Source organism: Idiotropiscis lumnitzeri, chromosome 3, assembly GCF_059441095.1.
Source record: "Idiotropiscis lumnitzeri isolate Australia: NSW breed Sydney's pygmy pipehorse chromosome 3, RoL_Ilum_1.0, whole genome shotgun sequence".
In the NCBI taxonomy this organism is placed as follows: Eukaryota; Metazoa; Chordata; class Actinopteri; order Syngnathiformes; family Syngnathidae; genus Idiotropiscis; species Idiotropiscis lumnitzeri.
The window spans coordinates 30283958-30297596 of NC_142393.1; the positions used below are offsets into that span (position 1 = coordinate 30283958).

The window sequence follows — 13639 nt, forward strand, 5'->3', positions numbered from 1 at the left end:
ATGTCCAATTTCCCCGCCTCCTTGAAATGTTAATCCTTCCCTACAGAATACAGTTTCTGTCAAAAATGTCCAATTTCCTTTCCTGCTTGATGTGTTAATCCCACCCTACAGAATACCGCTTCTGTCAAAAAATGATGTGTTCCCCATGTACATCTGTCCCCAAGCCCCCTCCCAAACTGTGCTTATGTCATCAATATTTTTATATTTGAAGTATAGTGGTATATAAAGCAGCTAATTAAATAAGTGAAATATATATCATCTAATTAAATTATTTATATATATATATATATAACCTAATTAAATAAGTGAAATAATATGAGTTGAAAAGAGTTGGCGTTGTTTTTACCTGTCAATAAGGTGTTGACCAGGTATATGATTATTCGGTTGATAAAAGCCCCCCGTTTTCTTTTTGCAAACATGCCTAGACATGTCCCCTTTGACATAAGTCTAAGCATGGCAATGTGCATGCTTGGGGTGTTGTCTGTGCAAGTCCTGGCGAATTGCATAGACACCCCCCAAGCCTGTCACATCCTACATCTGACAAGAGCCTTAAGGTGTTTGAAAAGATTGTGAGTGGCAGGCAAGTCTGGACATCCTACCCCTTACTTACCCCTGCTGTATCCTCATACAACACTGTCGAACCATCATATTCAGGGTGGAGCCGTCCCGTTTCCCCGACACCGCCGTCGATCCCTCCGATGATCCCCACCTTGTCGGCAGAATCTTCACAAACCGAGGAGGTCCAACTGCCCAGTTGGTCCGACCAGGCTGAATCTCCACAAATCGAGGAGGTACGAGTACCTAGTTGGTCCGAACAAGAGTTCTCAAACAGTGTGATTGAGCCCTCTAAGGTTCAGACCCTCAACGACCCAGATCCAGGACCTGCACCTATTTCAGAGGATGATGTACAACATATGTCATGGGATGATCCTCCTAAGGGATGGGCTGATATGGATCTCGTAATAGTTGTTAAAGCGGCGATTCTTTACATGGTCAGACCTTTTTTGATAAAGTATCACAAAAAACTGTGTTGTTTGCATAGCTATACAGACCTAGGACGTAATTATTATGTAAGACAGCAATATGATCGCATCATGCCAATCCTTTGTGGTAAAACGTTTTTACCTTGTATTCACTACTTGTTGGATTTGTGTTCTGTAAAAACGGATAAAGAAACTGTCAAACGAGTTGCAGAGATCTTAATGGTGGAGTTAGCACTCGTACAGAACTTACCGGACCTAAGCTATTTGCCGCTCTTCAGTCGGAGGTATGGGGAAAATCCTGGACCACGAAAAGTTCACAATAATCAACAGAAATATGTTCAACTGTATTTCATTACAATGTAGTTTTGGTCGATGATACTGCATTGGAACTTGTCGCTGCAGTTTTTATGTCGACCTCTTGGGGTCAGTCTTTGGCCAGCCGGCCAAGTTGATGGAAGCTGACCCCTCCCTGTCACGGGTTTGGCAAATGCCAAACTAACTGCGTTGATTGCAGCTTGAATGCGCAACCAGTGTCTGCTGAAGTCCTCTAGGTGATGAAGAGTGTCCCTTATCAGGAGTCTGTTGATCAATTTAAAGTCTGGCAAGTCCTTGCCAAATCACTTTGTAGGGACCCCATATTGATCTGCTTTATATTGTCACGCTCTCAGACATTGATCAGTGGTCCACATGTGGCATATACGCTACACACTTGACTTCCCGTGGTATCTGAATGTTATGCAATTATTAGGCTCACTTCAATAGTTCTTGATTTAGGAAATACATTTGCGAAGTGTTTGATCTTCCAAATTCTTGCAAACAACACTGATGACAAATGATGCACGTTCCACTCAGTGACAATGATCGATAAAGCTCCGACCACCCAACTGGATGATGTTGAACCTGATCGCCTTACCAATCAATGTCAGCAGAGACCTTATTATATGACCATCCTGAGCTAAAGGAGTTGGTCATCCCCGGTTAAAAATTTGAGAAAAGTATTGTCAGGACTATAATTTATCCAAAAGATAACATTTTTTGGACAGCTAAAAGCTACCATTTTGTTTAGCAAACATGAGCTGGTTCTTTTAGATGAGCTGAGACGTCTGAGCAAAAGTAGGTCCTCTGAGCAAAAGTGGCCGTCTTCCAGATGACTACTAGTCGTCCCAGATTGCAGAAATAAGACTATACTTTCAGGGATCATTTCTATAGGTCTCGACTTGAGAAATGTGCTTCTAAAGTGTTTGGTCTCGCAAGCTACGATGATGAAGCAAGATATTCCTTTCTGAGCATGAATCTGGCACTAATCAATGGTGAGTCATATGTTTTATGCCATTGATGATTGTTCACTGCTTTCCAGCAGAGCAGTGTTGGGAGGAATATGTTCAGAGTAGTTCTCAGTGGTTAAATCAAGAGAAAGACTCTATTTACGTTGATTAGTTTTTTAAGAAGTCACCTGGCCATTTGTGATTGTTGGTTGCAGAACCCTTACCTGGCTGGTTTTGAGCAGAAGACAGACTCTTCCCTCAACTGGTTCTCAGTTCATTTGCTGTGCTAATGTTGAAGTTAATGAGCAGGATATTTCACCTGAGGTAAAAACGGAAGCACATGTTTGACAGCACCCTTGCATGGAAAAAAGATCAGAAAATAAAAGAACACATGAAAGTGAGAGTGGCCCACATAAAATCAATCGAAATTAATTTCATTGAATTTGATGTTTGATTTGATTCAGCTTTTAACCAATAGTAACATAATAGATTAAAAACTCTAAATTATTTTAAAACGTAACCAATCATCATATAAACGCAAAAGTAATTTCACGTTGAAAATGACAAACTATCATCATCTGACTGAAACCCAAATACCAACCTCACCATACAGGGATTCCGCCCTCTGCTGGGGACATGTGGTACCACACATTTTACTCATTTCTAGGAGGACGTCTTTTCACCACAACTTTTTGAACCCAGCGGTCTAGAGAGAACCAACATAAAATTCCCAATTTACAGGGCCCCGAACACGCTTTACAAGCTTTCGTGGCTCTGCAACCCTCCGTTGAGCCAGTGTGGACGTCAAATAAACGTTTCGATCACTTCCGTCAAATCGTTCATATCTCTCCCCTCGCTACATCGACCATTGGCTGATAGGGCTCGCCCTTTTACCCACAATCCTCTGCGCAGAAAATGGATCAAATGAAGGTATCCGCCACAAAGACCTACACACTAGTATTCGTTTATACTGTCCATTTGTAATGAGAGTGAAGACCATTGAAGTATAGCAAAAAAAATATCCATCAATGGTTATCACTCGTGTTTGAAAGATAAAGGTGACACGTTTGACTCTGGGACCGTTTGTTAAAGGGGTTTAGCGGGCAATGGGTTAGCCCGTTTCAGTAGTTAAGTCCTAGTACACTCTTGTTTCTTCTCAAATTGAATAAATCTTTCGCCTTTTACTAAAGATTTCCGTGGGGAGGAACAGCAAGAGTTAATCTAAATTTTTTGATGCTCTGCGAAAGCAGAGCCTTCTAACAGTGTTGAATATAAATGTGACTAGGCGTCTTCGTCCATTTATAAGTTGGCTGACGACTTAGTGGAAGTCAAGATTGTCACAATGGTTGCTGCACCGCTTTTGATTATCTATGTGGCTAAACGTCAGGCAAAATTAATTCGGGGTGTTTGTGAAACCAAAGATCTAGGCATTGGAAAGTTGTTGCAACTAAGTTGTGAAAACATAGTTACAGATATATTCATATTTCAAATGACGGATTTAGGAGAAACATCTATCACAGCTCTTATTTAAAAGGACATAGACCTAAAGAATTTCTGTGTAAAAGAAGAGTTATGCCGGGGGGTTTGTGGTAAAAAAAAAAAGGTGTAACAATGGTTACTGATGATCATCTTTTTAATTCTGAAACAAAAACACATGATACAAATTATTTAAATAGAGTTGAAATGATAAACAACAGGTCGTTTCATTATGCAAAATTGATTTGACATTTGAACTTCAATGAAGCTGCTTTATTTTGGGACTTTGATAGGGCGGGAGAGATATTAGAATACAGCGTTCTTAATTATTCATGACGTCATAGCCCCGCCTACAGAATACCGCTTCGGTCAAAAATGTCCAATTTCCCCGCCCCCTCTGTTAAAAAATGTCCAATTTCCCCGCCTCCTTGAAATGTTAATCCTTCCCTACAGAATACAGTTTCTGTCAAAAATGTCCAATTTCCTTTCCTGCTTGATGTGTTAATCCCACCCTACAGAATACCGCTTCTGTCAAAAAATGATGTGTTCCCCATGTACATCTGTCCCCAAGCCCCCTCCCAAACTGTGCTTATGTCATCAATATTTTTATATTTGAAGTATAGTGGTATATAAAGCAGCTAATTAAATGAGTGAAATATATATCATCTAATTAAATTATTTATATATATATATATATAACCTAATTAAATAAGTGAAATAATATGAGTTGAAAAGAGTTGGCGTTGTTTTTACCTTTCAATAAGGTGTTGACCAGGTATATGATTATTCGGTTGATAAAAGCCCCCCGTTTTCTTTTTGCAAACATGCCTAGACATGTCCCCTTTGACATAAGTCTAAGCATGGCAATGTGCATGCTTGGGGTGTTGTCTGTGCAAGTCCTGGCGAATTGCATAGACACCCCCCAAGCCTGTCACATCCTACATCTGACAAGAGCCTTAAGGTGTTTGAAAAGATTGTGAGTGGCAGGCAAGTCTGGACATCCTACCCCTTACTTACCCCTGCTGTATCCTCATACAACACTGTCGAACCATCATATTCAGGGTGGAGCCGTCCCGTTTCCCCGACACCGCCGTCGATCCCTCCGATGATCCCCACCTTGTCGGCAGAATCTTCACAAACCGAGGAGGTCCAACTGCCCAGTTGGTCCGACCAGGCTGAATCTCCACAAATCGAGGAGGTACGAGTACCTAGTTGGTCCGAACAAGAGTTCTCAAACAGTGTGATTGAGCCCTCTAAGGTTCAGACCCTCAACGACCCAGATCCAGGACCTGCACCTATTTCAGAGGATGATGTACAACATATGTCATGGGATGATCCTCCTAAGGGATGGGCTGATATGGATCTCGTAATAGTTGTTAAAGCGGCGATTCTTTACATGGTCAGACCTTTTTTGATAAAGTATCACAAAAAACTGTGTTGTTTGCATAGCTATACAGACCTAGGTCGTAATTATTATGTAAGACAGCAATATGATCGCATCATGCCAATCCTTTGTGGTAAAACGTTTTTACCTTGTATTCACTACTTGTTGGATTTGTGTTCTGTAAAAACGGATAAAGAAACTGTCAAACGAGTTGCAGAGATCTTAATGGTGGAGTTAGCACTCGTACAGAACTTACCGGACCTAAGCTATTTGCCGCTCTTCAGTCGGAGGTATGGGGAAAATCCTGGACCACGAAAAGTTCACAATAATCAACAGAAATATGTTCAACTGTATTTCATTACAATGTAGTTTTGGTCGATGATACTGCATTGGAACTTGTCGCTGCAGTTTTTATGTCGACCTCTTGGGGTCAGTCTTTGGCCAAGTTGATGGAAGCTGACCCCTCCCTGTCACGGGTTTGGCAAATGCCAAACTAACTGCGTTGATTGCAGCTTGAATGCGCCACCAGTGTCTGCTGAAGTCCTCTAGGTGATGAAGAGTGTCCCTTATCAGGAGTCTGTTGATCAATTTAAAGTCTGGCAAGTCCTTGCCAAATCACTTTGTAGGGACCCCATATTGATCTGCTTTATATTGTCACGCTCTCAGACATTGATCAGTGGTCCACATGTGGCATATACGCTACACACTTGACTTCCCGTGGTATCTGAATGTTATGCAATTATTAGGCTCACTTCAATAGTTCTTGATTTAGGAAATACATTTGCGAAGTGTTTGATCTTCCAAATTCTTGCAAACAACACTGATGACAAATGATGCACGTTCCACTCAGTGACAATGATCGATAAAGCTCCGACCACCCAACTGGATGATGTTGAACCTGATCGCCTTACCAATCAATGTCAGCAGAGACCTTATTATATGACCATCCTGAGCTAAAGGAGTTGGTCATCCCCGGTTAAAAATTTGAGAAAAGTATTGTCAGGACTATAATTTATCCAAAAGATAACATTTTTTGGACAGCTAAAAGCTACCATTTTGTTTAGCAAACATGAGCTGGTTCTTTTAGATGAGCTGAGACGTCTGAGCAAAAGTAGGTCCTCTGAGCAAAAGTGGTCGTCTTCCAGATGACTACTAGTCGTCCCAGATTGCAGAAATAAGACTATACTTTCAGGGATCATTTCTATAGGTCTCGACTTGAGAAATGTGCTTCTAAAGTGTTTGGTCTCGCAAGCTACGATGATGAAGCAAGATATTCCTTTCCGAGCATGAATCTGGCACTAATCAATGGTTAGTCATATGTTTTATGCCATTGATGATTGTTCACTGCTTTCCAGCAGAGCAGTGTTGGGAGGAATATGTTCAGAGTAGTTCTCAGTGGTTAAATCAAGAGAAAGACTCTATTTACGTTGATTAGTTTTTTAAGAAGTCACCTGGCCATTTGTGATTGTTGGTTGCAGAACCCTTACCTGGCTGGTTTTGAGCAGAAGACAGACTCTTCCCTCAACTGGTTCTCAGTTCATTTGCTGTGCTAATGTTGAAGTTAATGAGCAGGATATTTCACCTGAGGTAAAAACGGAAGCACATGTTTGACAGCACCCTTGCATGGAAAAAAGATCAGAAAATAAAAGAACACATGAAAGTGAGAGTGGCCCACATAAAATCAATCGAAATTAATTTCATTGAATTTGATGTTTGATTTGATTCAGCTTTTAACCAATAGTAACATAATAGATTAAAAACTCTAAATTATTTTAAAACGTAACCAATCATCATATAAACGCAAAAGTAATTTCACGTTGAAAATGACAAACTATCATCATCTGACTGAAACCCAAATACCAACCTCACCATACAGGGATTCCGCCCTCTGCTGGGGACATGTGGTACCACACATTTTACTCATTTCTAGGAGGACGTCTTTTCACCACAACTTTTTGAACCCAGCGGTCTAGAGAGAACCAACATAAAATTCCCAATTTACAGGGCCCCGAACACGCTTTACAAGCTTTCGTGGCTCTGCAACCCTCCGTTGAGCCAGTGTGGACGTCAAATAAACGTTTCGATCACTTCCGTCAAATCGTTCATATCTCTCCCCTCGCTACATCGACCATTGGCTGATAGGGCTCGCCCTTTTACCCACAATCCTCTGCGCAGAAAATGGATCAAATGAAGGTATCCGCCACAAAGACCTACACACTAGTATTCGTTTATACTGTCCATTTGTAATGAGAGTGAAGACCATTGAAGTATAGCAAAAAAAATATCCATCAATGGTTATCACTCGTGTTTGAAAGATAAAGGTGACACGTTTGACTCTGGGACCGTTTGTTAAAGGGGTTTAGCGGGCAATGGGTTAGCCCGTTTCAGTAGTTAAGTCCTAGTACACTCTTGTTTCTTCTCAAATTGAATAAATCTTTCGCCTTTTACTAAAGATTTCCGTGGGGAGGAACAGCAAGAGTTAATCTAAATTTTTTGATGCTCTGCGAAAGCAGAGCCTTCTAACAGTGTTGAATATAAATGTGACTAGGCGTCTTCGTCCATTTATAAGTTGGCTGACGACTTAGTGGAAGTCAAGATTGTCACAATGGTTGCTGCACCGCTTTTGATTATCTATGTGGCTAAACGTCAGGCAAAATTAATTCGGGGTGTTTGTGAAACCAAAGATCTAGGCATTGGAAAGTTGTTGCAACTAAGTTGTGAAAACATAGTTACAGATATATTCATATTTCAAATGACGGATTTAGGAGAAACATCTATCACAGCTCTTATTTAAAAGGACATAGACCTAAAGAATTTCTGTGTAAAAGAAGAGTTATGCCGGTTGGTTTGTGGTAAAAAAAAAAAGGTGTAACAATGGTTACTGATGATCATCTTTTTAATTCTGAAACAAAAACACATGATACAAATTATTTAAATAGAGTTGAAATGATAAACAACAGGTCGTTTCATTATGCAAAATTGATTTGACATTTGAACTTCAATGAAGCTGCTTTATTTTGGGACTTTGATAGGGCGGGAGAGATATTAGAATACAGCGTTCTTAATTATTCATGACGTCATAGCCCCGCCTACAGAATACCGCTTCGGTCAAAAATGTCCAATTTCCCCGCCCCCTCTGTTAAAAAATGTCCAATTTCCCCGCCTCCTTGAAATGTTAATCCTTCCCTACAGAATACAGTTTCTGTCAAAAATGTCCAATTTCCTTTCCTGCTTGATGTGTTAATCCCACCCTACAGAATACCGCTTCTGTCAAAAAATGATGTGTTCCCCATGTACATCTGTCCCCAAGCCCCCTCCCAAACTGTGCTTATGTCATCAATATTTTTATATTTGAAGTATAGTGGTATATAAAGCAGCTAATTAAATGAGTGAAATATATATCATCTAATTAAATTATTTATATATATATATATATAACCTAATTAAATAAGTGAAATAATATGAGTTGAAAAGAGTTGGCGTTGTTTTTACCTTTCAATAAGGTGTTGACCAGGTATATGATTATTCGGTTGATAAAAGCCCCCCGTTTTCTTTTTGCAAACATGCCTAGACATGTCCCCTTTGACATAAGTCTAAGCATGGCAATGTGCATGCTTGGGGTGTTGTCTGTGCAAGTCCTGGCGAATTGCATAGACACCCCCCAAGCCTGTCACATCCTACATCTGACAAGAGCCTTAAGGTGTTTGAAAAGATTGTGAGTGGCAGGCAAGTCTGGACATCCTACCCCTTACTTACCCCTGCTGTATCCTCATACAACACTGTCGAACCATCATATTCAGGGTGGAGCCGTCCCGTTTCCCCGACACCGCCGTCGATCCCTCCGATGATCCCCACCTTGTCGGCAGAATCTTCACAAACCGAGGAGGTCCAACTGCCCAGTTGGTCCGACCAGGCTGAATCTCCACAAATCGAGGAGGTACGAGTACCTAGTTGGTCCGAACAAGAGTTCTCAAACAGTGTGATTGAGCCCTCTAAGGTTCAGACCCTCAACGACCCAGATCCAGGACCTGCACCTATTTCAGAGGATGATGTACAACATATGTCATGGGATGATCCTCCTAAGGGATGGGCTGATATGGATCTCGTAATAGTTGTTAAAGCGGCGATTCTTTACATGGTCAGACCTTTTTTGATAAAGTATCACAAAAAACTGTGTTGTTTGCATAGCTATACAGACCTAGGTCGTAATTATTATGTAAGACAGCAATATGATCGCATCATGCCAATCCTTTGTGGTAAAACGTTTTTACCTTGTATTCACTACTTGTTGGATTTGTGTTCTGTAAAAACGGATAAAGAAACTGTCAAACGAGTTGCAGAGATCTTAATGGTGGAGTTAGCACTCGTACAGAACTTACCGGACCTAAGCTATTTGCCGCTCTTCAGTCGGAGGTATGGGGAAAATCCTGGACCACGAAAAGTTCACAATAATCAACAGAAATATGTTCAACTGTATTTCATTACAATGTAGTTTTGGTCGATGATACTGCATTGGAACTTGTCGCTGCAGTTTTTATGTCGACCTCTTGGGGTCAGTCTTTGGCCAGCCGGCCAAGTTGATGGAAGCTGACCCCTCCCTGTCACGGGTTTGGCAAATGCCAAACTAACTGCGTTGATTGCAGCTTGAATGCGCCACCAGTGTCTGCTGAAGTCCTCTAGGTGATGAAGAGTGTCCCTTATCAGGAGTCTGTTGATCAATTTAAAGTCTGGCAAGTCCTTGCCAAATCACTTTGTAGGGACCCCATATTGATCTGCTTTATATTGTCACGCTCTCAGACATTGATCAGTGGTCCACATGTGGCATATACGCTACACACTTGACTTCCCGTGGTATCTGAATGTTATGCAATTATTAGGCTCACTTCAATAGTTCTTGATTTAGGAAATACATTTGCGAAGTGTTTGATCTTCCAAATTCTTGCAAACAACACTGATGACAAATGATGCACGTTCCACTCAGTGACAATGATCGATAAAGCTCCGACCACCCAACTGGATGATGTTGAACCTGATCGCCTTACCAATCAATGTCAGCAGAGACCTTATTATATGACCATCCTGAGCTAAAGGAGTTGGTCATCCCCGGTTAAAAATTTGAGAAAAGTATTGTCAGGACTATAATTTATCCAAAAGATAACATTTTTTGGACAGCTAAAAGCTACCATTTTGTTTAGCAACCATGAGCTGGTTCTTTTAGATGAGCTGAGACGTCTGAGCAAAAGTAGGTCCTCTGATCAAAAGTGGTCGTCTTCCAGATGACTACTAGTCGTCCCAGATTGCAGAAATAAGACTATACATTCAGGGATCATTTCTATAGGTCTCGACTTGAGAAATGTGCTTCTAAAGTGTTTGGTCTCGCAAGCTACGATAATGAAGCAAGATATTCCTTTCCGAGCATGAATCTGGCACTAATCAATGGTTAGTCATATGTTTTATGCCATTGATGATTGTTCACTGCTTTCCAGCAGAGCAGTGTTGGGAGGAATATGTTCAGAGTAGTTCTCAGTGGTTAAATCAAGAGAAAGACTCTATTTATGTTGATTAGTTTTTTAAGAAGTCACCTGGCCATTTGTGATTGTTGGGTGCAGAACCCTTACCTGGCTGGTTTTGAGCAGAAGACAGACTCTTCCCTCAACTGGTTCTCAGTTCATTTGCTGTGCTAATGTTGAAGTTAATGAGCAGGATATTTCACCTGAGGTAAAAACGGAAGCACATGTTTGACAGCACCCTTGCATGGAAAAAAGATCAGAAAATAAAAGAACACATGAAAGTGAGAGTGGCCCACATAAAATCAATCGAAATTAATTTCATTGAATTTGATGTTTGATTTGATTCAGCTTTTAACCAATAGTAACATAATAGATTAAAAACTCTAAATTATTTTAAAACGTAACCAATCATCATATAAACGCAAAAGTAATTTCACGTTGAAAATGACAAACTATCATCATCTGACTGAAACCCAAATACCAACCTCACCATACAGGGATTCCGCCCTCTGCTGGGGACATGTGGTACCACACATTTTACTCATTTCTAGGAGGACGTCTTTTCACCACAACTTTTTGAACCCAGCGGTCTAGAGAGAACCAACATAAAATTCCCAATTTACAGGGCCCCGAACACGCTTTACAAGCTTTCGTGGCTCTGCAACCCTCCGTTGAGCCAGTGTGGACGTCAAATAAACGTTTCGATCACTTCCGTCAAATCGTTCATATCTCTCCCCTCGCTACATCGACCATTGGCTGATAGGGCTCGCCCTTTTACCCACAATCCTCTGCGCAGAAAATGGATCAAATGAAGGTATCCGCCACAAAGACCTACACACTAGTATTCGTTTATACTGTCCATTTGTAATGAGAGTGAAGACCATTGAAGTATAGCAAAAAAAATATCCATCAATGGTTATCACTCGTGTTTGAAAGATAAAGGTGACACGTTTGACTCTGGGACCGTTTGTTAAAGGGGTTTAGCGGGCAATGGGTTAGCCCGTTTCAGTAGTTAAGTCCTAGTACACTCTTGTTTCTTCTCAAATCGAATAAATCTTTCGCCTTTTACTAAAGATTTCCGTGGGGAGGAACAGCAAGAGTTAATCTAAATTTTTTGATGCTCTGCGAAAGCAGAGCCTTCTAACAGTGTTGAATATAAATGTGACTAGGCGTCTTCGTCCATTTATAAGTTGGCTGACGACTTAGTGGAAGTCAAGATTGTCACAATGGTTGCTGCACCGCTTTTGATTATCTATGTGGCTAAACGTCAGGCAAAATTTATTCGGGGTGTTTGTGAAACCAAAGATCTAGGCATTGGAAAGTTGTTGCAACTAAGTTGTGAAAACATAGTTACAGATATATTCATATTTCAAATGACGGATTTAGGAGAAACATCTATCACAGCTCTTATTTAAAAGGACATAGACCTAAAGAATTTCTGTGTAAAAGAAGAGTTATGCCGGTTGGTTTGTGGTAAAAAAAAAAAGGTGTAACAATGGTTACTGATGATCATCTTTTTAATTCTGAAACAAAAACACATGATACAAATTATTTAAATAGAGTTGAAATGATAAACAACAGGTCGTTTCATTATGCAAAATTGATTTGACATTTGAACTTCAATGAAGCTGCTTTATTTTGGGACTTTGATAGGGCGGGAGAGATATTAGAATACAGCGTTCTTAATTATTCATGACGTCATAGCCCCGCCTACAGAATACCGCTTCGGTCAAAAATGTCCAATTTCCCCGCCCCCTCTGTTAAAAAATGTCCAATTTCCCCGCCTCCTTGAAATGTTAATCCTTCCCTACAGAATACAGTTTCTGTCAAAAATGTCCAATTTCCTTTCCTGCTTGATGTGTTAATCCCACCCTACAGAATACCGCTTCTGTCAAAAAATGATGTGTTCCCCATGTACATCTGTCCCCAAGCCCCCTCCCAAACTGTGCTTATGTCATCAATATTTTTATATTTGAAGTATAGTGGTATATAAAGCAGCTAATTAAATGAGTGAAATATATATCATCTAATTAAATTATTTATATATATATATATATAACCTAATTAAATAAGTGAAATAATATGAGTTGAAAAGAGTTGGCGTTGTTTTTACCTTTCAATAAGGTGTTGACCAGGTATATGATTATTCGGTTGATAAAAGCCCCCCGTTTTCTTTTTGCAAACATGCCTAGACATGTCCCCTTTGACATAAGTCTAAGCATGGCAATGTGCATGCTTGGGGTGTTGTCTGTGCAAGTCCTGGCGAATTGCATAGACACCCCCCAAGCCTGTCACATCCTACATCTGACAAGAGCCTTAAGGTGTTTGAAAAGATTGTGAGTGGCAGGCAAGTCTGGACATCCTACCCCTTACTTACCCCTGCTGTATCCTCATACAACACTGTCGAACCATCATATTCAGGGTGCAGCCGTCCCGTTTCCCCGACACCGCCGTCGATCCCTCCGATGATCCCCACCTTGTCGGCAGAATCTTCACAAACCGAGGAGGTCCAACTGCCCAGTTGGTCCGACCAGGCTGAATCTCCACAAATCGAGGAGGTACGAGTACCTAGTTGGTCCGAACAAGAGTTCTCAAACAGTGTGATTGAGCCCTCTAAGGTTCAGGCCCTCAACGACCCAGACCCAGGACCTGCACCTATTTCAGAGGATGATGTACAACATATGTCATGGGATGATCCTCCTAAGGGATGGGCTGATATGGATCTCGTAATAGTTGTTAAAGCGGCGATTCTTTACATGGTCAGACCTTTTTTGATAAAGTATCACAAAAAACTGTGTTGTTTGCATAGCTATACAGACCTAGGACGTAATTATTATGTAAGACAGCAATATGATCGCATCATGCCAATCCTTTGTGGTAAAACGTTTTTACCTTGTATTCACTACTTGTTGGATTTGTGTTCTGTAAAAACGGATAAAGAAACTGTCAAACGAGTTGCAGAGATCTTAATGGTGGAGTTAGCACTCGTACAGAACTTACCGGACCTAAGCTATTTGCCGC

At 40.7% G+C, this 13639-nt stretch overlaps 6 non-coding genes across 6 annotated transcripts; all 6 read left to right on the forward strand.

The window, feature by feature from the left end:
- The first annotated feature begins 2161 nt into the window (after positions 1-2161).
- On the forward strand, positions 2162-2375 carry LOC148340821 (small nucleolar RNA U3). The gene has a single exon (XR_015842666.1). It is a non-coding gene; the product is annotated as a small nucleolar RNA U3 (small nucleolar RNA).
- A 1013-nt stretch (positions 2376-3388) lies between these two features.
- Positions 3389-3502, forward strand: LOC148340822 (U5 spliceosomal RNA). Its single transcript, XR_015842740.1, has one exon. It is a non-coding gene; the product is annotated as a U5 spliceosomal RNA (small nuclear RNA).
- A 2782-nt stretch (positions 3503-6284) lies between these two features.
- On the forward strand, positions 6285-6498 carry LOC148340823 (small nucleolar RNA U3). Its single transcript, XR_015842654.1, has one exon. It is a non-coding gene; the product is annotated as a small nucleolar RNA U3 (small nucleolar RNA).
- Positions 6499-7511: 1013 nt separating this feature from the next.
- LOC148340824 (U5 spliceosomal RNA) lies at positions 7512-7625 on the forward strand. Its single transcript, XR_015842741.1, has one exon. It is a non-coding gene; the product is annotated as a U5 spliceosomal RNA (small nuclear RNA).
- Positions 7626-10415: 2790 nt separating this feature from the next.
- Positions 10416-10629, forward strand: LOC148340825 (small nucleolar RNA U3). Its single transcript, XR_015842678.1, has one exon. It is a non-coding gene; the product is annotated as a small nucleolar RNA U3 (small nucleolar RNA).
- A 1013-nt stretch (positions 10630-11642) lies between these two features.
- Positions 11643-11756, forward strand: LOC148340826 (U5 spliceosomal RNA). Its single transcript, XR_015842724.1, has one exon. It is a non-coding gene; the product is annotated as a U5 spliceosomal RNA (small nuclear RNA).
- The last annotated feature ends 1883 nt before the right edge of the window (positions 11757-13639 follow it).